General features: G+C 38.9%; 1 protein-coding gene across 3 annotated transcripts in view; it reads left to right on the forward strand.

The window, feature by feature from the left end:
* The window catches only part of rho-6 (serine protease rhomboid 6), a 170,636-nt gene that overhangs the window by 118,160 nt on the left and 28,156 nt on the right, over nt 1-24,320 (forward strand). The gene's annotated exons all lie outside the window — the stretch shown is intronic.

Below are 24,320 nucleotides of genomic sequence, written 5' to 3' on the forward strand. Positions count from 1 at the left end.
AGATTCTCAGCATTTATGTAAAAGGAAAATGATTAAGAAAGATGAATTATCTCTTAATATCTGGGAAAAAAGCGTTATGTAATATCTTCTATTATTCCTCGTGTATCTGTATCAACGCTTAAAAACAGCTGCTAGGATAAATCCCACGGTTTTACTTAAATTTTACTTCCAACATAAATATTAATTATTTCGAACGAATTTACATTCCTCGTTCCTTACACTTGTCTCAATCTCAGCCAAGAACGTCAAATCGAATTCGTCGCCAATGTATCTTCCTTTGAGAGCAGACTAATCACAACAAATTAATACCAGTCTCTTTATTGCATTCGTTGTCTATACTTTCACGAAATAACTCTGACATGTAGTTTCTCGTTAGAATGAGAACGTAAAAAATATTAAGGAAGAGAAGAGGACAGAGGTAGATACGCCGAAGGAAAATACAGGGAAGCAGAGAGTGAAAGAAACACAGTGTGGTCGTCCGTTTAAGCGGTTTAATTACTCGGCTGTAAGCGCGCTTCATTAAAAGCACGGCATTTAATTTACTCGCTACACCTGCTCGCTGCAACCGAAACGGCCAATTAAGATTCCTAATTTCGCTGTTATCGCGCGATCGTCCGTTGTGGATTCCCTGGATCGATCCAGGGACCGCTGTGACTCGTCGAGACCGACACCTTCACACCGGGAAAACGATCGACGTTCCACGGCTAACAGAGAACTCGAGAACCACGTAATAATATCGTGATCGACCGACATCGACACGCAAAACACCGTGTACTAATTGGAGTTGCGACTAATTAGTCGTAGTTAGTCGACTATTCTCTTCGTCTCAACGCGAATATCCGGCTTTACTTATTTCAGTCTCTGACCTTCGATTCGATCGGTACCTCGTTGCATAATCGCAGCAAAGTATTGGTAGTTGGGCTTCTGTAGGTTTTCTCGAATTTAGAAGTGAAACGACAAATGTATAGTACGTTTGTTTTAACGAGTACTGTGCGCGTCGCAAACAAAGTCAACCTTATGCGAAAAATTTTAGTTCATACTTCCTTGCGACATTTTTCTGCCAGTAAATTGTACCTCTAAACTCGGCAAACATTTTTAAAGCAAAAGGATCAACGTCGACGTCCAACTTGAAGTAAAATATCTTTGAGATCTGCCTCCCTGCAAGGTAAATCTTACTTTTCCAAGAGAGTAAATATGATTTTAGAGTAAACCTTCTATTCTTCAAACGATTGTGCTCGAACCAAACGGTAGACACAGTTTCAACGAAAAGTATTGAAAGCCGATCTACGTACGATAATGGTCATAGTACATTTATATCTTGAGAGTGGTCGTTAACATGTTATCAATTTTCAAATTCTCCAAATTTCGCAACATCGAATTTGTCAATTTTTTAAATTCGAAATATTTAAATGTCTAGATTATCAGATGTCATTTTTAAATTTTCAAATTATCAAATTTCCTAGTGTCTCTAAAGCTTTCAGATTTTCAAACACTCAAATTTTCAATTATGTTACTATTATTTATCGTTACTATTCGTTCAACGATATTGCGTCTGGACAACTTTTACGGACTCTCTCTCTCTCTCTCTCTCTCTCTCTCTTTCTCTATTTCATCGAATCTTAATTAATCAAAGGCAATTTTAGCGAAAGCAGGATTTCACACAAATGATGAATTATCACCAGCTAAGAACGGACTATTCGAAAGGTCCCAAGAGGGTGGCTGTCGTCGGAGTTGTGTAGAGATAGTGTGTCAGAGGTGGAGGATGAAGGCTAGTTTCCAGGCGCGCAGATGCTTTGGCCCATCCGATCGAGCTTTCTCACCTCGGCTATAATCATGTTAATTAATTGGCTGCCGGTTCACCTTGCTGGCTGCGGTTCGCGAGGGATACGTTGCGGTCTGACCGTTGGTTGGCCAGCTTGTCTCTAGTCTCGGAGGCCAGCCCTGCTCCCGGATGATGCACAATTGTTGTCCCACCCGATCATCTCTTCCCTTCCATGAAAGAGGAATTACTCTGTCATTGTTCTCTGATTGAGCCGTAATTTTGCCACTAAAGGAAACCTGAGTGGCCATTTAACCTCGCGGAAACCTTCGCCAGGTTATTGGCCGGCCACGATTAGCAAAATATCGCGGATAGTAAGGTAATACCGTACAATGACGTAGATTAGTTTTCAAAAATCCCCGTAAAGTAACTTTTCCTGCAATTTGCAAAACGTTCTTTCACATTTCGAAAAATCGTACAAAAATTATTTACCACGCATATTTACAATTTTCCACCTCTTCTCTACGTACAATATTTCTACTACACCGAACCCAGAACAACCTGCTCGTTGTCAATTTTTCTCCGCCGAAAAAAATCTCATAAACGCACCTTTGCTTCGACTAGCAAAACAACAAATTTGCAAAAATATCTTCGCTCCTGAAAATCATACAGAAAGTATCCACTACGCGTATTTGCAGTCTTGCGCCTCTTATTTTACACACGCTATTCCTACTACGACTGCCAAGAACTTCCTCCCCATCCACCTTTCACCCTAAAAAGCCCCATAAACTCACCTTTCCGCCAATTTGCAAAAACACTCGCTCGTACTTCGAAAAGTCACGCAAAAATTATCTGCCCTATCCGTCTACGATCTCCCGCCTCCTTTTTATTCGTAATATTCCCAGTACAATTCTGCAGGATACCTTGCCAACGATTTCTCACTTTCGGATGCCCCATAAATTCACTATTCCTGCAGTTTTCCTCTCCGCACGATGATCCTTCGTCTCCGATAAAACCGACGAAACGGAGGAGGCGATCCCAGGCTGCGAATTAACGGCGTAGCGCACGCACGACAGGAGAAAGTCCTCTGGTGCGGAGCGAAATGGACGAAACGCAAACGGGCATAGATTCCGGGGCAGCCGTGCGTGTTAATGACCACATGCCGGTGGTCGCCGCGTTTCACCGACCGATGAACAGCCTCGGAAAGAGCCTCGCCCATTAGCACCCTCCTTCTGCCTCGATTCGCCCTTTCTAACCCTGCCGCTGCATCTCCTGCTTCTTCGGGCAAACTCCACCGCAGATTTCCAACCGAGATTTTCCCGGGATTTCTGGAATTTATCGACTGTTTGCAAGAGGGTATAAACTCGCCAGGGCGGATCGTCCGAGCGATTTTTCGCAGGCTGCCTTTCAAATGGCTGCATGAAATTGCACGATGACTCCGGAGGATTGTAAAGTCGGGCAGCAGCGCGGTTATAACAGGCCAAATTTTGAATCGGCGACGAAACGACGCCGGATTACTGCGGTTCTACCTGCATTTTCCTATACGTACTCCTTGAGTTCTCGGTTTTAGAGTTTTTCGAGAATTTAGACGGTGCTCGGCAATTGGGGAGTTTAAGGGCGGAAGGGTGGAAAGTAGAGCGTTTGGAAATTTATGACGTATCGTGTCGGGAATTTAAATAAGATTCGAGGATTAGAAAGCTTAGGTGGGAACGTTAGTGTACGATTGGACATTTCAATATTTGGCTATTTAAAAGCGTGAAATTTCGAAAAGTTAAAAACCTTCTCAGCTTCGGAGGTGTTGAAATTTGGGAACTCGATATGCTTTGAAATCTTGAAAATTAAAAAATTTCGAGATTTGAAAGTTGGAAATACTGGAAATTTGGCAGCTGGAAACTTTCGCACCTTGACAATTTTCCAACTAGACATTTTGAAAGTTTGAAAATATGAATATTTAAAAAGTTAAAAGTTCGAGTATTTAAAAATCGCTATATCTGCCGCTGTATTTTTTGTATTTTACAAATATCGATCCTTTAAAAGTAGTCTGGAAGATATCTCGGGGCAAGGACTATCCTAAAAACTGTAAATTCCAGGAAAGTAACGGTTCTGGGAGATACTTCCTTACTTAACGCACTCCTTAAGACATTTTCTCTGCTTGTTACTCCAGGACAGGGCAGTTAACTCTTAGATAACATTGTTTAACGAGATGTTTCTGGTGGCAATGGAAAAACGGTGTAATGGAAGTGTACGTTCTGCGAGAAAAGTAGTTCAGAAAGATACACTTGGCGTTTCCCTCGAATTTCGGAAGATAAAGAAAGAAACAAATTTAGATGATATTGCTTGAAAGATAACGTTCTATTTTATAGAACAAAATTCTGCGATACAAATTCTAATAACAATTTCAATTCTACTTGAATTCCTCCAATTTATTATCATTGTAACTGAAACATTGAAATCATCGGAATTATTCCTATAAATGATTATGAAATTTATATCTTAACTCAGATGAAAACCATACATTAATGCATCATCGTGTTTAAAACATTTCAGAAAACAGAATTATATTGTATTTCACTTCATCAACAAAATTTTATAGATTTTATAACTCAAACGTTTAAATTTGTAGATTAAAAGTAAATAAAGATCGTACGATTCCAATTTTACATGATACGAATTTAATGTATAAATCTTATAACTCAAATATTTCGAAATCAACAGCACCGATGTGAATCTTAATCATGCTATAATATTAACACTCCACAGCTTCAAAATTCACAATATTCCATATTTTGAGAAGTAAAATTTAAATGTGCGGTCAATTTCCGTTTCTACTTTGCGTGTAAAAATTCCCATTCCAGTTCCAATGTATATACGTTTTATTTATAAAGTCGATTATTCGAGTCCTTTCATATTACAATTTAATCGTCAGAAAATCGTAAAAATTACAGCTTACATTTTATAGCTGCAAAATTCAAAGTATCTCGCGCTATAAAAATCGAAAAATCGCATTAATTTGAAAATTAACTTCTCATATTCTCTTTACGTTCTTTATACTTCGCGACAAGACCGAAGCAACAAGGTCGAACAAATGGGATACCAAGAGGACTCGTTTCTGCGAAAAAGCACGAACACTATAGGAGAAATTCGGGATTCTGATACACTTGTTATCTTGAGGTTGTCTCGCGTGGAAGATCGATGAAGCTGGTGATGAACAGGGACATTCGGAGAACATTGCTCCAGAGGATGTCTTCTGTGCTAGCGTCACGGTGCAAGTGTAAATTCTATGAGAAGGGAGAGAGAATAGTTCTGAACAACACACTTGTTACTTTCCGTAAGTTCCATGAGAGGGCTCGATGGAACCTGATGATGAACCGAAACGTTTCGGAGACGAGATGCTCTCTGCAGTTGTTGAATTCGGAAAGACGGTCGTAGGAAACCGCGAAATCCCTTCATCTAACCATTGCCCAGAGCGTACTAAACCCCTAATCTATTATCATTATTAAATTCACATTACGAGAGATACGATAAAGTCGTTGATCATGTCATTTTCTGTTGACGGTAATTTCTAATCGCTGAAATTATTAAACAACGAAGAAGGTTCTATCGTTTCTCTTATGACAGAAAAGGATAATGCGGAAATATAGGAAAACGTAATCTTATTTACCAAAATTTGTGACATTTATTAAGCCTTACTTTGGTGGATTTTTTAATTAAAGAAAATCGGTTAGCTTATCCAAGACGAGGAGAATTATTATTGTAAAGAAGAAGTCTCTTTTACGCTTATGATGCAAATCTTACAAAAATGGACAATGCCAAAAATTGATTTTTCTTTTTCTGTTTGATTACAGGTAAGAAGCTGTTTTAACTGAAAAATCGAGTCTTTTGAGACAGAGGATTGGAGACGCTCATTGTCGAATATCGGTTAAGTATCATATACAATAATAATTCTAACGAAATCACGAGATCATTCTGTTCACTAATGATATACAATATCGATCACAATTAATACTTTCCTAACACAGTCTTCTGTATTTCTAGAATTCTATCTTTAAGCGCACTCGATCCTCGCACGTATCTTTATCTTGATTCGACAGTTATATTTCCTATGATATATGCAATAACTTTTTGTTATATACGTACAACGCGAACGGTTTTCTGATGTTGAAGATACTTGTATAATGCAATTTCATCTTTTCTCTTCTCGTTATATCGGGTTCTTATCGTCGTGTGGCTTTAAACTAACAAAAATTCGTAACAACAGGAATATCGAGTTTCTTGATACGGAACAACGTCAAATCACCATAAACAAAGCATCCCCCGTTGAAAAAAAATAGACTGGAGCCAAATTTATCAACTCCGTGTAACCCCAAAATTCCCAAGCGAGAGAAGGCAAAATAAAATTCAAATCTTCCTCATTTTTCACGCATTGTACCCAAGAACGTTTCCATCGCTATCAACTGCAGAAGAAAATTCGTGTCGTATCGTTGCTCGGGAAATTCCATCGTGGAACGCTTATCGTTCCTTCTTCTCCATCGCCGGCACGTTCCGAATTGCCAGGTCGTTTTCAAGCCGAGGCGACAAAGCGACTCGTCGCTTAAGTTTTCCCCAGTCGTCGTAAGAAAAGCTTTTCCATCTGGCGACGCGTGACACCCGTTTTATCCGTTATCCTCCCTTCTGTCTACCGTTTTGGACGTCAGCCAAAACTTATTAATTTACTCTACTTTCCGTTCGACGTCCCTTTTCTGACTGGCTGACGCCCCACTCGTTAATTTTCTACACCAAGTAAGTTTGCGCGAGCTTCACGAAACAGGAAAGCTGCACCGTTGAAGTTTTTCTTACGGTCAAAGGTTAGTAGCGGAAAAATATAACAAGTCGGATTTTTCATATTTTACAGAGGAACAATTTTTTCGTTCGATGTATGCTATCGATCAAATTCACATTGTTAATTTCGTTTTCTTGACTCGACTTCGATACTAAACGTGTGTATATCTTTGCCATTTTCAAACATTTCAAAAATATCGTTCGTTATAACATCGATCAACCGATTTGCTATGAAACTTCGTAGGTCCTTCAACTATTTCTGAAACACTCGTATCTTTGGATTTAACATGTCCTCTTCCCAGTCATATTAAGATATATCAAAATATGTACTCTCTTCTAGTCGTCAAGTAGCATAGTAGAAATCTGAAAATCAACCAAAATTATACTAACGGTATCCCATAATGAACAACGATCTTGATTATTCTGTGCAAAATTGAAGATTCAATTGTAAGATGTCGACGCTTAGGTGAGGTCGAATAATCGTCGTTTTGCTTATCATTGATCCTGTGGATCAAAAAGGTGTCCTCGTTTTTTATGGATCGCATTCTGTCCGTACGTTATTAGCGTGGTCCAATAGTTGGAACACGATGTTCTTATTTCCACTGCGCGATTCTTCTTGTTATCGTGTTGCTCCCTGTTCCGTCTTGTTTCGCTCGTAACTTCGACCAAGTTGTTTTTCTTCTTCTGGAGTCGGGGAAAGGGTGATTTTCCCGTTCCTTTGGATGTACCGTTAGTCTCGTTGTTTTTTGGTTGTTTGCTCGTTTCGATCGTTTCAGCGTAGTTCTGTGGAACAAAGGCTATTTTTAGGGACGAAGAAACAGCCCTTTAACGTTACTCATCGTTTTGATCCTGACTACTGATTCAGTTATTTCTATCGGTAATTGTCTCCAAGGCTTTAAAAAATAGCCTTAACAAAAGAACGAACTCTTTACAAAATTCTGCTTGTAAAAAGTTACTTTAATTATCTTCATCCGCAACTATTCCGCAGATGTAAAGAAAATGTTGTGAGAAATGCTTTTCTACAAAGATCGCATATATAGAACATTGTGCGTCAACGATTGCCTTCAATTGCGATCGTTTCCGTGGTCGATCACAAAGAAGAAGAAAAAAAGAACACCGAGGAAACAGGCTGGAAATTGTTTATCGAAAAATCTGACCTGTTTTCCGGCAGCAGCGTGGCGATAAAAATTCTCAGCCAGGAAGCACGATTTGTGACAAACTGCCCGTTTCTTTTTCTTCCTCTATTCGTAAAACTTAGGAGAGGGCAGGGACGAGAAGGAGAAGAAGTGGATCGAGCACATTGTTCGCGGAGCTCGAACCTCTTTCTTTTTCTAGCCCCACCCTCGGCGAATTTGTCAGGCGTCGTAAATTCGATGAGAGGCGCCGCTAGACGAGGTCGATTCTGTCGATTTACGGCTACCCATTAAGACGCTATTTACTCGTTTATGGGTTAACCGAGACCCGCTCGATACGTTTATTCCACGTTGGAAAACACAACCAGACGTGCACTCAGAAGTACGAGGATTACTTATTTTAATAAAAGTGATGATTTGTCCAACTCGATCGCGTTGAATTAGTCGAAATCGTGTTCTGCTTGGAAGAACCTTTCTACCGCGTATACAGTGAGAATGCGACATGAATATACACGGTGAAAACACGAAAATTCAGAAACTCTTATGCGTATGTTTCATAGATTGAAAATTCATTGACAAGATACAGCATACGTAGGAATACAAATTAATAGTGAAAAAACGTAGAGTAAAAACATTGCGTGTGAATATGATGCATTCCACTTAGAAACTTCAAAATACCTTTGCGTCGCATAAAACAGCAGAGTAACACAAAATCTGCTACTTCGACGTTAACTATTGGCTTGGCAACTAAGTGATTGCGGATTTTGTCATTAGGTGGTATTGACAAAATCCGCAATCACTTAGTTTCCAACCCAATATGTTCCTTTGAACGCAGTGAAACGTTTGTTCGAAACAGTTTTTCACATTAGAAGCAGTGTGACTTAAATTTAACGATAGGAGAACATAACTAAGAAAAGGGCTATTTACATAGAAAAGAACATTTTCTACCGAGGAACATCAACATTTTTACAAATGGAACGAGAAATATATTTTTATCACCACGACAGTGTACGATAAAAAGACTTTGGATAGCCAGGCGCTCTTCTTCCGCACCCTTATCTCAAGCACACGTTCCACTTCTAACGATCGAAACTCTGTCACCCTTGCACACACATTCACTTGAAATTTCCGTTCTTATAAAACCTCCCAGGACATCTACTTTTCTTGCGAATAATTTAATTAAGGATAAAGATTTAGAAAAATCTGACTTACAAATTCGATAACGCGATAGGGACGTTGACAAGTATTTCAGTAGATTTTCAGATTTTTTGAAAGTCTTGAAACTTCAAGAACCGAGCTGTCGACTTATAAAGTTAAGAAAGTCGAGCGAAATGTTCTCTAAGGATCGCCGCGGTTATATTTACTTAACATTTTTATCGCTGATATTATACGCGAATATTAAATTAGAACATTATATTTGGGAATATTTGTTTTTGGCGTGTTTTCCTTGCCTCGTTATTGTCTTTTCATATAAACGTCATAGATTATTCGTTTATTATGGAAGAAAATTATGATTAAAAACAGGTTAAAACCCATCGGTCTGACTAAATAGTAAAAAAATAAAAAACGTCACGTTTCGATACGAAGAAAATTTCTCTATTTTATCGAAAAAGATAATTAAGAAAAGAAGGTCTGTATTCCAGTGAACGTGATCTATTGTAGCAGGTCTCTAGCAGTAGTCTATAAAAGAAGGAAATTCCCATTCATTCTTCCCTATCGACCAAATAAAACGCGAAAACCGAGCAAACTCGCAACCGAAACGAGAACGAGCAATTCCATCCGTCACGGTTGACGCGAATCTCAAAAAGTTGCTGTCGAAACGCGACGAATGCGATTATCATAGTCGCAACATTGTTGATTTATGAGATTTACAAGAGCGCTATATATAGAGAGAGAAATATTGAAACATTGAACAGGACGTTGGAAAACGGTGGAAGCACCGGTGATTTTGGCCGACTGGCTTCGACAAATATCGAATTTGATAAGTGTTTATGACGCGTGATAGCGCTCGCGATATTAAGCCGCGGCCGATAAATTAATCCGCGTCTCTCGCGTTCGCTTCACGTTTTGTGCTCGAAACCGCGTTACGAAACGACGACACCGCGATGACCGCACGTTTTTTTTTCCTTTTCCTATTCCTCTTTTCTTTTTTTCTTCCTGTTTTTTTTTTTTTTTTTTTTTTTGCTTTTTTCCTGTTTTTGTTTTCTCCTCTGCCCTCGACACTCATTTCGATTAATTCGTTTCGACGAAACGCACGGTTTTTGAATATTCACGATCGGCGGTTGTACACGTTGTCGAGTTTCGTGTTCAATTCGACGAAAACACAAAACGATGGCGGCAGCAAGTTAACTAACAAGTGGCATGAATAAAGATTAAAAGAGGGATGATGGCCTGCGTGCCGAGAAATATTTCGGTCGTTACAGGGTAGTTTGATGGGGATGTTGATGGGCGGGGCTTTTATTGTTGTTGATTCTTTTAGAAGGGGTGTGATACATGGAATAGATTGGTTAAGGTTGCTGACAGGTATTTGGAACGCTGTAGTCGACTAACGTTTGTTACAAAATTATACTTCGATCGATGGAACAACAATTCCCTGTTTTTTTCAAGCTTTTTTTTGAAAGTGGAAACTTTTATCGTTATTGGCGTTGTTTAAAATTTGTGTACTGGATAAATGTTAGGATAAATGGACGAAGGGTAGTTTCAAGAGATGTTGGTTGCGCGATTATCGAAATAACGTTTGTTGAAAATTAAGATACAAGCCACAAAACATGTATTTTCTAAGGCTTTTTGTAAGTAGAGCCTTTATTGTTTTTAGCATTGCTTAAAAGTAGCGGAAAGTGACTTCTACGTATAAAAATTCAGCATCCATATTTTTATGTATAAATTCTTGTTCCTTTTTAGCTTGTTAAATTTTATTGCACATTATTCCAATCGAAAATCTACAAATAATTCAGGGAAGAAAAGAGAAGAATTGGTATTTATTTGCTTAATATTGAGAATGCCAAATTAAATTAAATGAACTGCTAAATTAAATTAACGAATGGTAGAGAATGCCAAAGGAGGAACAGAGGATTAAGAGATTTTATGGAAAAATTTAAATCATCCTTTCAGATCATTTAAAATGTGCAAATGAAATTCTCAATTCAAATAACTCTATCGATACCTAACATATAATTTCGCAATTGTGCGATTTGGCGAGCTCATATTTCTAACGATGTAATCCATACGAGCGTGTAATAGCGTGCAACTCCACACTCGTATACATTGCATCATTAGAAACACAAACCTACCGAATCTCACAACGTCACTAGTTCAAAGTCCCATGATATCTCGTTGAAGCTTACGTTAGGTTCAATCGCGTATTTTGTTTCAAAGCTATCGTCTATCGATTTCGCCGATATAATCAAGCAGTTATATCTCGTTACGAAGCGAATGAAACTTCAAAATGTTTGATATAACGCATACGATACTCGCGATAAAAATTTATACTACTTGCATTATATTTTCGTGAGTCACGTGAGTAACGAACACGAAGCTAAACAAAATTGAATAACTAACACATGCCACGGGTTATGTCTATTCGTTGTTCGCTCGCGGTTCACCACGATGGTCTGCCGCGCGTTTATCGACGAGACAGAGAAGCCAGCGGAGCGACTATCGGAATTACGAGTGCCATTAAGAGCGGTCGAAAGGTTCACGGAGAAAACGGCCGCGTCAAGGCCCGTTTACGAGCGACGCCGGCGTCTCCGGCGTCCTGCTGACGGAAGAGAATCGAGTTTAAGCGCTTTCACCGGTCGCACCGAGCAGCCTTTTACCGCCAACTCGTGTGTTGCGGCCTGCTGAAAAAAAATCTATAACGCGTGTAAGTGTGCAATCGTTGGGAAGCTTTAAAGGCCCGTGTTCAACGTCTCCTCTAACGTCGTTCCCATAAGCTCGTCTTTGCGTTGTTAAGGGGGATATCATAATGCCACGCTGTCGTTTCCTTTTATACGAGATAAAGGGTTCCAGTATTGTATATTACGTATACGCTTAATTTGAATTTTACGTGCTACGTCAGAGACGACGAATACTCTTGTGATTCGTTGGAAATTGCAAAGTTACTTTCATGTAAGACAGATTCTATTATATCGTTCTAGAAATACATTGAAATTTCATATTGATATCGCTAATTCCACGGTAGAAAAGTAAATTTCACAGGCTAACGTAGAATCGATTGACTGTGGATAATTTTCAACCGAATCGTATTTCTCTGTCGCTAGAGGATTCTTAAATTTGGGAAAAATATTCGAAGAATCTCTTTGATCGATTCTCGTTTCGATTTCACTCGAGAAAATTGTCTCGAAGGATTAAAAGAACTGTCAGGGAAATTTTCCTCCATTGAAAGTAAAGACACATTAAGATACGAACAATTCTCACGAGACGCGAAGAATCTCCATTTCCACACGCGTTACTTACGACAAAAAAAAAAAAAGAAGAGAAAAACATTCCGGCGAAATGTGCGGTGGATAGAAAGGCCACGAAACAGCGGTTTAATTACCAAAGCGAGAGATTTTTCGAAATTCATCCTCGTCCAACGATCCCAGTGCAAATTGCCCCTTAAACGACTCTCTAATTACGCTTCTTGGCCGGCTATAATCGTTACCTTTTACCCGCCAACTTTGTCGAATTATCCGAGGCTAGAAGAACTTTCCGACTTATCGATAAACTTTTCGGTTACTGCATACTTTTATCGAGCACGTGGAACGACGACAATTCCCTCCCCTCCTCTTGCACCCTCGCGAAGGGAGATTCATTAAAAATGTCAATTAGAGCTTCCGCTCCGATTCGCCGAGGAATGTGCAATAAGAAATTTCCGCTTCCTATCCCAGATGTCTTCCGGTTTCGTCCAGAAGATTCGTTTCTTTTCTTTTCGCGAATTTCCAGGAAACGATGTTTCCCATTGAAATTGCGAAATTTAAATATGAAAGGTATGTATTTCGAGATAAAAGAATAATAATAGTCGGTCGATATTGGAGCGGAAGACTGGTATTGTTGTTAGAGACTTTTGCAACTTTGTTCATTTGTTTAAGCTAGTTGTATGTCTATTTTATGGAATCTCATTGGAAACAGTCGTAAAGAAAGAGATCGATGTACAGTTCGTCTTAATACAGTTGTTGCCGTTAGTTGGTTTTAATATGAAAGGGCGTAAATATTCTGGAAGTTTTGATTTAGATTAAACGATCTAGGGGGTATTGTTCTCGCGTTGTTCAAATTTTAGGATGAATAGAAAATCTTCGATGAAAAATCAGGCAGCGAATAATTATCGAAATGGGGAGCTCGTTCGCATAATAGCATCCGCGTGTGCTCGCGTTATGCGTTTCGATATCCACGCTTTTTTCAGTTTCTTTTGTTTGCCAGTTCTATGCTGTCGTCTATCCGTTTTCTTTTCTTTGTTTAGCAGAGTTCGATGAATCACGAACATTTTCTAAATTCGGAGGTACCTGGACTTTTATATTTAAAATATAACTATACATATATTTCTAATTTTTATATTTTCAATTAGAAATGGGGTAATGCTTGAGGCGTTGATAACGCGATTAAGGAGTTTGGAGATTAGATGGTTGGACGGTGAGTGGAAGTTTGAAGACCTGAGAGGTTAAATATTTGAGATCGGAAATTTGAGAGATTAATAGTAGCTTGAGGATGTTTGAACTGTGGCAAAAACTTGCAGATTTGATGATTTACAAGGATGTTCGTAAGTTGAGTAGACGAAGAATTCGAGCGCCCGAGGAACAAAGGTTTCTTTGAATATCTGAATCTTCGGAAATTTGGAAATTTGAATATCCAAAAATTTGCTAATTGGAATAAATTGCAATCGTGCAAATGAATGTCTTAAAATCGTCGAATCTCATATCGTCCGTGCCAAAATTCACTATTCACGAGCGCGTTATCATTATCATTGTCGTTTCCAAAGTCCTGAAAGGTTATGATTGCCAATTACGATATTTTATCTTTCACACGTGTTATCTTCTACCAATGTGTATCACTTCACCGCAGCGAACCCGAAGATCCGACACTTTATCACCATTAACGTCGACAAGTATTGCCATAATATCGCATTCAAGTGGAGTTTCGATTTATCGATGCCAAAGCAACAATTCTATTCTACAATGCATTCGCGCGTCTCATCGATTTTTTAATACTTATCGTATCGTGAAAAATAGATTATCCTCAAGTAGCCTACTAATTTACGTATTTCCTGTTACCTCCTCCCTGAGAATTTTTTCATCGAACTGTTTACGAGATGATCGAGCTAATTGACCTATCGATTGACTACTTAACGAGTCTTTAAATAGAATACGTATCGTGTGCATTAATATTCACTGCAGTTTATTAAATTTTAATAACATCAGCGAAACATACTCGTTTTCCGATTTCATGGACCGAACGTCCAGGAATAAAATTTAATATTTCAAAACGGTCAGTGTGATGATCAGTTCAACGCGATATCGAATTACTGGTCATAATTATTGTACTTTACGATGAAATTAAATGCACGACATATTCTCCAAAAGAAATCATTGTAATATTCAAGCAAATTTTAGTAACACGCGTTAGTTTTGCGAAAGATAGGTCAACAGTGTGGTTGATTTCCGACGAAAAGAAACAAAAAATCTGGTCACTGGTATTCAAAATATTTTTATCCTTAACACCGGCAAAAGTTCCATTTTCTTTCGCACGATGGCTGCAAAAGTTCGCTTTTATTCGAGCGTTTCGCCAACGGTGCCGATATTCGTGGTTTTACCATGGCACCTTGCGTTAAAAACGGCTCCGAATCCCATAGGTGACACCGGTCTAGCGACGTTCCAGCCACCCGCGGTGATTATTTTCGCTAACTGTCGCGGTTAGCCCGCGAACGCGGCCCCCATTAAATGCCTTCGACCAAAATGTCCTCCACCACTGTCCGTCCACCCTTGATTGTCCATTTTACGCTTGAACCGCGTTAATATGGAACGAGTACGATGTGAGAAAATGAAACATTTCCCTGCATAGGAATATTTTATTCTTGGCATTCTGAAAAGTACGTGATTGCAACATGGTTAAAATGACGGTTTCCATTGGAATTTAATTAGTAGGGATTAGAAGACTTGAATAGAACGAATAGAATTAATGCTAATTTCTAAGAATTAGTACAAATGAAATAAATTATTATAGAATTATATAAGATAAAGATAGAATTAATTGTAATGAAGAAAGATAAAAATATTTTAAAATAGGATTGTAATAGAACGTTAAAAGAGACATTTTTGAAAACGTTGAATCTACAAGGAGTAACTATCTTTCGTAAATGTGTTTGAACAAACACTGCTACTGCAGGATGTGGAATTATTTTCCTAGTTGTAATGGAAAATTTCCAGTCGATAAAATTGAACAACAACGTTGCTTTAATTCAATGGATTAATTAGTCATTGTTCGTAACTACGTAGATGTGGTTACGTAAGATGAATTTTGGAACGAGGTCTCTGGGCACGTGGCCCTATATTAATAAGAAAAAGTTGAGGCGGTTTAAATTTTCAAACTTTCGAAGCATATATCTTTCTCGCACACTTTAGCTACAGTGCATTAAATCTCGAGCAGGATACTTCTTCTGCTGTAAGCTAGTTTTTGAAACATGTTGCACCACTAAAATCTCTAAAGTGATTCCTGAAACGTCTCGTATATTCTGTGCTGTTAATCATCCACCCTAAGAAATCGCAGAATTTGTTTCTAAATATCCTACGCGAAAGGAACATCGGCTAACTTCCTCTAAAACTCGATACGATACATTTTATTTCTATTCTTCTATATATCAATCATTATAGTTTACATCCGCGATAAGTAGATATCTTTTAAGCGTTCCAATACCCAAGTATACTTCGCTAACGTTTATTTCCTGAACTCGAAGCGAAGTATCATAATTATCGCAAATTTTACGTAAATTATGTAGTATCGTGGACGAGGAGTCTGGGGGGTGTCGGGCGAATTATAAACAAGCGGTTGCGGAACATGTGCATGGTAGGGTTAAGACAAAAGACGTGAGACTAAGACAAAAGACAAGGGGTTGCTAAGGGACAAAAACGAATTAACAGCCACTGTGAGTTGAGACCCCAGAGAGTGCGGATTGCGTTGTCGAGAGTGTGTTGCTAGCGTTGTCGAGAGAGTGTGGTCCGTGTGAGGGAGAACGTTGGATCCGTGGTGACGAGAGTTGCAAATTAACTATCTAGTTGTCTTAATTATAATACGTTATTGCGATTAGTTCACGTTAAACAACCATCGTTTCCTGTTTAACCAATATCTGTTTGATCCATTTATTGTAAATAAATTAATTGTAATAAAAATCCTACAATTATTATTCACAATTGTTATTCAAATTATTATATTGGTCTCACCAAACGTAGGAATCGCTGAAAATCTCGTTTGGAGCGTCCTTCGTAACCATTACCCCGAAAATCTTATGCAACGAGTGAACCACCAATTCATGAACTTCTATCACGGAGACTGATGGCTTAGTATACTCCTAAAGGGTTGATTTATAGCGTGACCTGTAGCGTCGCCTGGCGAACTTTCAAATTCAACTCTCCGATGGCTTGCAACATGTTCCAGAGTGCAACGTGAATCACTCAGGCCACCCAGGAGCAACTCGCTCGTTTTTCCTTGCTGCAGTTTAACCAGCCAACTTGCACCACGCAATTAGACAATTCCATCAACCTTGTAACCACTTTCTAAGCGGCCCTGGAAAGTTAGCACGCGCGGCTCGCGTAAATTACACGCGTCTGTCTCGTGACGTGGCGATCCCTGACAGATTCGTAATTCACCCAGTGGACACCTAACTTGTAGGTCAGCGGCTCGACCCTGCCACGCGTTGTATTTGTTCAAGCGTCAGCAATAGCCAGTTTCGAGCCGGGTTACTACCACGCAAACGCCATTTTCCTCTTACTTTTACCATTTTCAATCTTTCATAGACATTTCGGTCGTTCGTTTCAATTTCGTTTAAATACGATCGAGAACTTCTCGTTTCTAGGACGAAGGAAAACTCGGAGTTCGTGCCCGCATCTTGCAAGGGAACATACCCCATGTGTAAATCGTTGATTTCAATGAAACTTACGAGCGATGTAGTTCCTGGAAAAATAGCTCACGCATGTACCTTTCTCAACGTGCTCGCATTCGAACGGGAGAAAACAGTTTCCAAAATTGGAAACACATTTTACGGAATATCTCGGAAAATATTAGGTTTGAAGAGTTGTTCAAATGTTTGTCGTTTAAACGAAGAATCGACAATGTTCTTCGGTTACCAGTAATTGATCCATCGCACACTATTCATCGCAGAGAAACTATTCGTACTGTTTGCTTTTTTATCATTGTACGAGCCATCTACGACCCAAACTGGTTAGCTCCACCTTTTTAAATTTCTGAAATTTTGATATCAAAGTGCTTGATCGATGCTTGTCCTATATAATCTATCGTCGATCTTGTCTATTTTCTGTTCCGTGCAGTTACCCGATCTGGCAAATAAGCGGTTCGTGTATCGTATTTTATTTCATTAAACGTTACGTCAGTTTCACGTAAGAAGACACTTGCGATCCCTCGTGGAACAGCCTGTCCCACGTGTACGTATTTATCGTATCATCTTCTACGATAAGTATTTACCTTGATAAGCAAATTTAGGTCAGCGCTTCGATTACTACCGCGAATCATACTTATCCACGGTGACACAGTGTGAAACGACGAAAAGACGTGCTGGAAAGCGAGCAACATTTGCATGCTAACGACGCGCGTCAAGGATGCGTTCGGAATATTCGCGGTGAAGGCGAGATAATGGGATTAGCGGCACCGTAATGGTGGCACTGGATGCGCGCGAGGTTATGCCCGTATATGTGTAACCGAAGTCGATGGGGAATTGAATTCGTTGGAATCGCGTGTTCGAGCGCCATTCGATTTATTGTAATCGCGTTGTTGCCTCCCGTGGAACAGTCTGTGACGGTGTACTTATGTGTCGAATACCATCGAAATGGGGGTGTTTCCGTGGATTTTGCTTGATCAGATTGTTCGTTTGTGAATATTTACATACGGTATATTAAATATTGTACATTATTTTACATATTTATATTATATACAATATGTGTGGATATTTTAGGGGAGAAATTTTCTGGCTGAATTGGTAGGAATCGAGGTATTTAGGGTAAGAAACGGGGTATCTGGGATAGAAATCGTACGTTTCTTAAGTTATATTTGTATTTTATTTATTCTATTACACTTATTATTATATTATTATATTATACTTCTTATATTCACCAATGGAAATTTATTTTAATATTCTTGTTACCAAAGATTTTGCTACTGAATATTCTCCATTATTGTACCTATTATTATTATTAAAGTTGTTATTATATAGTTTTTATGATCTTAGAACATGGTGTTTCTTTTGTAAGATAATAATAGATCAATAAATATACAAATATTCTACTATTACGTATTTTTGGTGGAGATAGCTACATCTCATCTGCCGGTAGTTCTAGTGTTAAGTTTAGTAGGTTTAAGCGTCGTAGATTAACAGATTAACGTATGATGAAGTTATGAGGTTTTTGGAGGTTGAAAGGGAAGGTTTACTTTATACGTTGGGAAATTTATTCTTTGATAAGGAATTTTGGTGAGTAAATGATATATAGATCAATGTAAAGTTGTTAAATTTGTGGGTTTCGCGGTCGAAAAGGGAAGTTTAACGTATGATAGTTCGACAAATGTACTGCTTTGTGTTAAATGTTGGGATTATAACAGATCATCGTACACGTAGTCGAGATTGAAAAAAGAGATTGATTTGAATATTCCAAAGAATTTTTCGCTTAAGAAGATTATAAAATAATTGTTATATCTTCGAGGGATTGATTATTTGTTTGCACGAATATGAGATATGTTCTAGATATTTGTTAATCTTTATAATGTAAACGGAAAACCATGGTAGTGGAAACTGAGCAGCACTTTCACCTTTCCTCCTTCGAGTTCTTAATCAAAAGCCGCAACTCGGTGAAACTTTGAATTGAATCGGACTACTAGTTGCGGATCTACACCGCTGAATGCTTGATACTAGCTACGCGATAACACGCGTTGTAGCATCGTACGTTGGGCCGGCAAGCAGGGATTAATATTCGGATGAATCTATCGCCCCGTTCGTTCAAATTAGAGTTGCACGACGAACAAACGATTTCGGCAAATGAAAATTAAAGCGGCTAGATGTGACAAACGATTGTATCTGGAAATTACAAATTCTATGAAAATTTAGATACTCGGTGTTTTATTTTCTGTAACAGTAAATTCACACAGAAAAGAAGAAATAACCCCAAACCTCGTAACCTTCTCGTTCGATAAATCGATCGCCCAAAGAAAGAAATCCATCCAGCTTTCGTTACAAAGTTGCCTAATTTTTCTTTCAAAATATCTTCCGCGAAAGGGAGAAACAAAATACAAGATATCAAATTTCCAAGCGTATTTCCCTCGAATCGTCCAGCACAAAAGAATGCTGCTCGCCATTATACCACGATTCTGTTCCTCTTCTGCGCCTTATATACCCTTCAAAGTTCCTTTAACCCAACAAAGAGCAAGAAAAATCAAAAAATCAAATTCCCAACATATTTCCCACCAAATCGTCCACCACAAAAGAATGTAAGCCACTATACCGCGATTCTCCTCCTCTTCTCCGCCTTAAACACCCTTCGAAAATTCCTTCAACCCACAAAGAAGAGCAAAAACTAGCAAAACCACCCTCTCGCCCGATCCAAAAGCATAGCCGCGTGATTTACATGTTTGCGGCGTTGTTCTCGCTAGGAGAGGGATTCCTCGCGAACCTTCCACCACTGCATCAATGTTTTCTCAGAACGTTTACAGCATCACAGACTACTAGATTGTTTGCCAACGTCCAAACAGCGGTTGCGTGCACGGGGTGTCTTCACCCTATTGCACGTCCTTGTATATGCGTATGTTTGTATTTCACGTACGTATGTGGACGTGTGTGTGTTAACTTTGCACGAGAGTCCGGAAGATTCATCGGCTAAAGTGCATTCTTAATACCCGGAAAAAGGGACTCTCTGCTTCCTCCCTTATTTATTTACGAGCCCAGTTCCTCTTTCTCCCTCTCTTGCCTTCCGCGAGCAGCGCTAATGTAACGAGAGGAATCGAGCACAACGGATTTATGCGGCCGCTGGTTTGCTAGGATAAGGGTTCGTGCGGTGTATCGCAGAGGAAAAGTGTACGGTGAAGTTGCTGTAATCCACGTATCGGGATTTGGTCGTTTTGGTTAGTAATTGCAGTGCTTGGGAAAGTTGTACGTCGGTGATCCTGTGTTTAGAAGTGAATTAAAAGGGAATTTAGATTGCCTCGGGAAAGTATCCGGACGTTTACTGCCGAGAGAATATTTACGGATATATTATGTGCGTTGCGTGAAAGTTCTCTAAATTTTCCGAAGATTATATGGAAGCGTTACATCGTGATAGTATTGGCAAATCGGGAACCCAATCTGAAAGTGGATATGTAAGTTATAAAATGTTCGCTGTAATCATACCCTTAGGGAATATCGATACACAGCGTGTGAATAGCGGAGTTTTGTTTTTTATTATATCACTATTTTTCAAGCAAGATATCGACATGGGATTCTGACGCAATTTCAACGATAAAAGCGTAAGAGAATTGCGAAACATAGGTGTAGAAAAGAAGTAATCGTTAAGAACGGTAAAAGAACGTAGTTCAATTAGAAAATACGGTGCAAACACGAAAAAGAAGTTGGCGCGATAAAAAGATATTCGATAAATAAAAACAATTTTAAGAGGAAACGGTAAAACGTATTAAAGAGGAAAGAAATTCTTGCGATAAAAGATGGAATTAAATGTACAGAGGATACTAGAAACCTACAACTCCGGCAGATAAATTTACCAAGCGATAAAACTTCGATACATCGTACGAAAGGCAACTTTCTCGATCATTCAACGGCCTCGCAACAATCCCCTAACTATACCCGAAAATTCATGCTCCAACAACTCATCTCAAGTTGGCTTTTACTCTCGGAAACATTCGTTTTATGTGTGTTTTCATTGCACGCGCAAAAGTCGTGTTCTAACTTGGGAAGAAGAGGTCCAGAGTAACAATGGCTGCCGTGCTATGATCGATGACAGCAAAGGTACAGGAATAAACGCTGTGTAGCCGCGTGTTTGCGAATAGTGGAACGTCGTCATGCACCTTTGCACAAGGGAATGCACAAACAGGACGAACAACGTTGTACAAACTTGACAATTCCGACCTGTAACGCTGCCTCTCATTAGTAACTTATAAAACATTGTTTTATTCTCGTTGAGAGCAAAATTCAGCTAACGATAATCTAACTCTCATCTTTTCCCTAAATATTTATTTTGTACGTATCGATCGAAAGTCTCGACGTCACTGTGTAAATAACTGTAAATAAATGGAAAAGCTGCTTTTAACAAACGTTTTATATATCAGGTCTGTAAATATGAAACTGGAATTTGCCTATAGATGACCCTAGCTGATAATGTAGTTATCACTAAACTGCGTCATTGATGCCAAAAGTCTTTGTTAACATCTCACAAACATTTTCGACTCAGAACAATACAAGTTTCATACAACAGCATAGTTTGTAATAGCGTTGAACATGTCAAATTTTGTGCCTGGAAACTGCGATTTGCGGGCAGCATTGATTTTCTGTTACCATTTGAAGAAAACTGCTGCAGAATCGCATCGAATGCTTGTCGAAACTTACGGTGAGCATGCTCTTGGTAAATCACAGTGCTTTGAGTGGTTTAAAAAATTCAGAAGTGGTAATTTTGACGCGAGGAACGAAGAACGTAGAAGACTACCGAAAAGACCACCGAGCTGTTAAAACCTGGCGAAACCGTTAATACCGAGCGCTACCGACAACAAATGATCGATTTGAATCAAGCTTTGCGTGAAAAACGACCAGAATATCAAAAAAGGCAACACAAAGTAATTTTGCTTCGTGATAATGCACCATCGCATACAGCAAAACCGGTCAAGGAAACGATCGAAGCGTTCAGTTGGGAAATACTTTCGCACGCGGCTTACTCGCCAGACTTGGCTCCGTCCGATTACTATTTATTTGCATCGATGGGACACGCACTTTCTGACCAGCACTTCACTTCTTACGAAAATGTACGGAAATGGCTCGATGACTGATTTGCCTCAAAAGAGCGACAATTTTTTTGGCGTGGCATCCACCAATTGCCAGACAGGTGGGAAAAATGTATAGCTAGCGATGGGCAATACTTCGAATAAAATATTTTTAATCATTTTCATACAATAAACGTGTATTTTCTATACAAAAATTCCGGTTTCATATTTACATAGCTGGTATATAGCATGTATAGATAATAAATATACAAAACACGATATAAATGGTTAATACTGTTGAGAATTGTGAATCTTAATTACCGAAATACAAGTAGAGGAACACTGAGGTTACACTTAGAATTCATATTAAAATAGTTTTAGATTTATTTAATAAACGATTTCCAGGATCTCCGTCGATATACATTTGCACGCGTCTCGGCACTCTCTTTGTCTCACCATCTTCCGTACCACACTGCCAACGGAACAGTTACATTCATCTGTTTTTCGAACACACATACTTCTACACACTCATATTCACATACGTGTGTCACTACTACGCGGCCAATCTAGTCTAGCACACAAAATTATACATATCTCAATAAATACAATCTCTCAAAATCATTTAGAAATTTCTCCAACAAATACGAACGTCTAGGAGAGCAACTAAATAATCTACGACACAGCCAACTATGAAATTGAAAAGATGTTGAACGATCGGTTACATAGAAAAATCGCAACATATAACGACTTGGAGGATGGAGGATCAAGTTTCGAGATGGATGGTATATGGAGGTTGTGAAGGGCTTTGAAAACGTCGCTGGAGTTACGTGACGTCCCTGCAGGAAAGTTGGCGAACGGGGTAGACCGTATATTCACGATAAAACGTCGAAAGTTAACGAGTGGTCCTGTGTTTCAATGACCGGTCCATTACTGTTGAACGATCGTACGTTGGGTAAACGTCGCCCGTTTCCCTTATTTCGTGACGTAAAGCCGCGGGAAATTGGGTGAACGCGATGGAAGCGTTGCGCTTCCGGCGATCGATCGTAAAACTTTCGAATTAATTTCTCTTCGAGAACGCGTACGCAATGCATCTGCAGAAAAAAGGAAAAGGGAACAATATGTAAAAATGGAACGGCTGGAAAATTGACAATTCTTTTAAATTTAAGATAATTAAGGATATATAAGGGAAGAAATTTAATTTAGAGGGTGGGAATTTAAATTGTCATAGAAAATTAAGTTAGGTTTGTTTTAAAATTCGCAGGTGCTTTGTTGACGTTTAAATTCTACTGGCAAGTTAAATGAAATTTTTACAGAGTTTAAAGCGTGTTTGTGATTTATGTATATATAAGCCGAGGAATATTGCGAATAATGTCTGAAAATTCTATAGGGTGCGGCTAAGAGTTATAAAAATCCCACTTTAATTCTTGATGAATAAGTACAGTGAATAGAGGGTGTAATATAAAACCGTCGAAAATTCATGTATCCAAGATATAGAGCACAGGAGTAAATGGAAGGTCGAAAGTGGCTTGTGTCGTAGCTGTAGGTAAGATGTTCTTCTGCAACCCTCAAAGATCCTGGTTTTCCTTTGAATGTATTGTAACATATTTAACGTGGGTGAGATTAAAGATTAAACCATCAATTTAAAGAATAGCCCATTACGTAACAGTTATAATTTCAAACTCTACAGACGCAAGTAACGACAAAAGCAAATAAATAAGAAAGTAACAGATATCGTTAATAAATACAAACGTTACGTATTCCTTTAAAAATATCCCTCAAGGAACGAAGAAAACTTCAGCTGCTGGAGAAGAATTCATTAATGCGAGAAGACGCATAAATCTTACAGCAGCGCTTACAACAACAACCTTATGAATTGAAACTATAATGAAACTGAATAAATTTAAAGACGTTCAAATAATTTTCACACCGAATAGAAAATCCTGAGATACTCTCAAAATCTCACTAATCCATCGAACCATTTGAAGGATGTTTCTCGTTAAATTCTTTCGAACAAATGACTGAATTGCCCGAATTTTCGAGACCACGATATATCCAAAAATTGATGACAAACAAAAAGAGAAATCTAGGTATTACAAAAAGTATACGTGCTATTGATTCGTCAACTATCAACATCCCTTATTTTTCCGCCATTTTTCAATCTTCCAAAACAGAAAGCAGAATACCACAACGTATTTCAAAAGTAGCATGTTACGGCTGGAATTTCATCGTCCATTAAGTCGAACTTGCTGAAAGCGAATTACACGAAGCATGGCTCGTTCGAGCGTAATTGCTAGGCGGTAGGTCGCGTGTTTCTCCGCACATTTTTCGCTATGGGAGAAAGAAACATGGCGGAGCAGCAGCGTCTAGGATAGCCAGCGAGTTCCTCGCGGCAGTTAAGATGACAGATCGAAGGGAATCGAGTTCGCTCGTGTGCAACGGCGAGCCAGAAAACAAGTAGAGTG

This window comes from Bombus flavifrons, chromosome 5 (assembly GCF_040668555.2).
Source record: "Bombus flavifrons isolate JBK064 chromosome 5, iyBomFlav1_principal, whole genome shotgun sequence".
In the NCBI taxonomy this organism is placed as follows: domain Eukaryota; kingdom Metazoa; phylum Arthropoda; class Insecta; order Hymenoptera; family Apidae; genus Bombus; species Bombus flavifrons.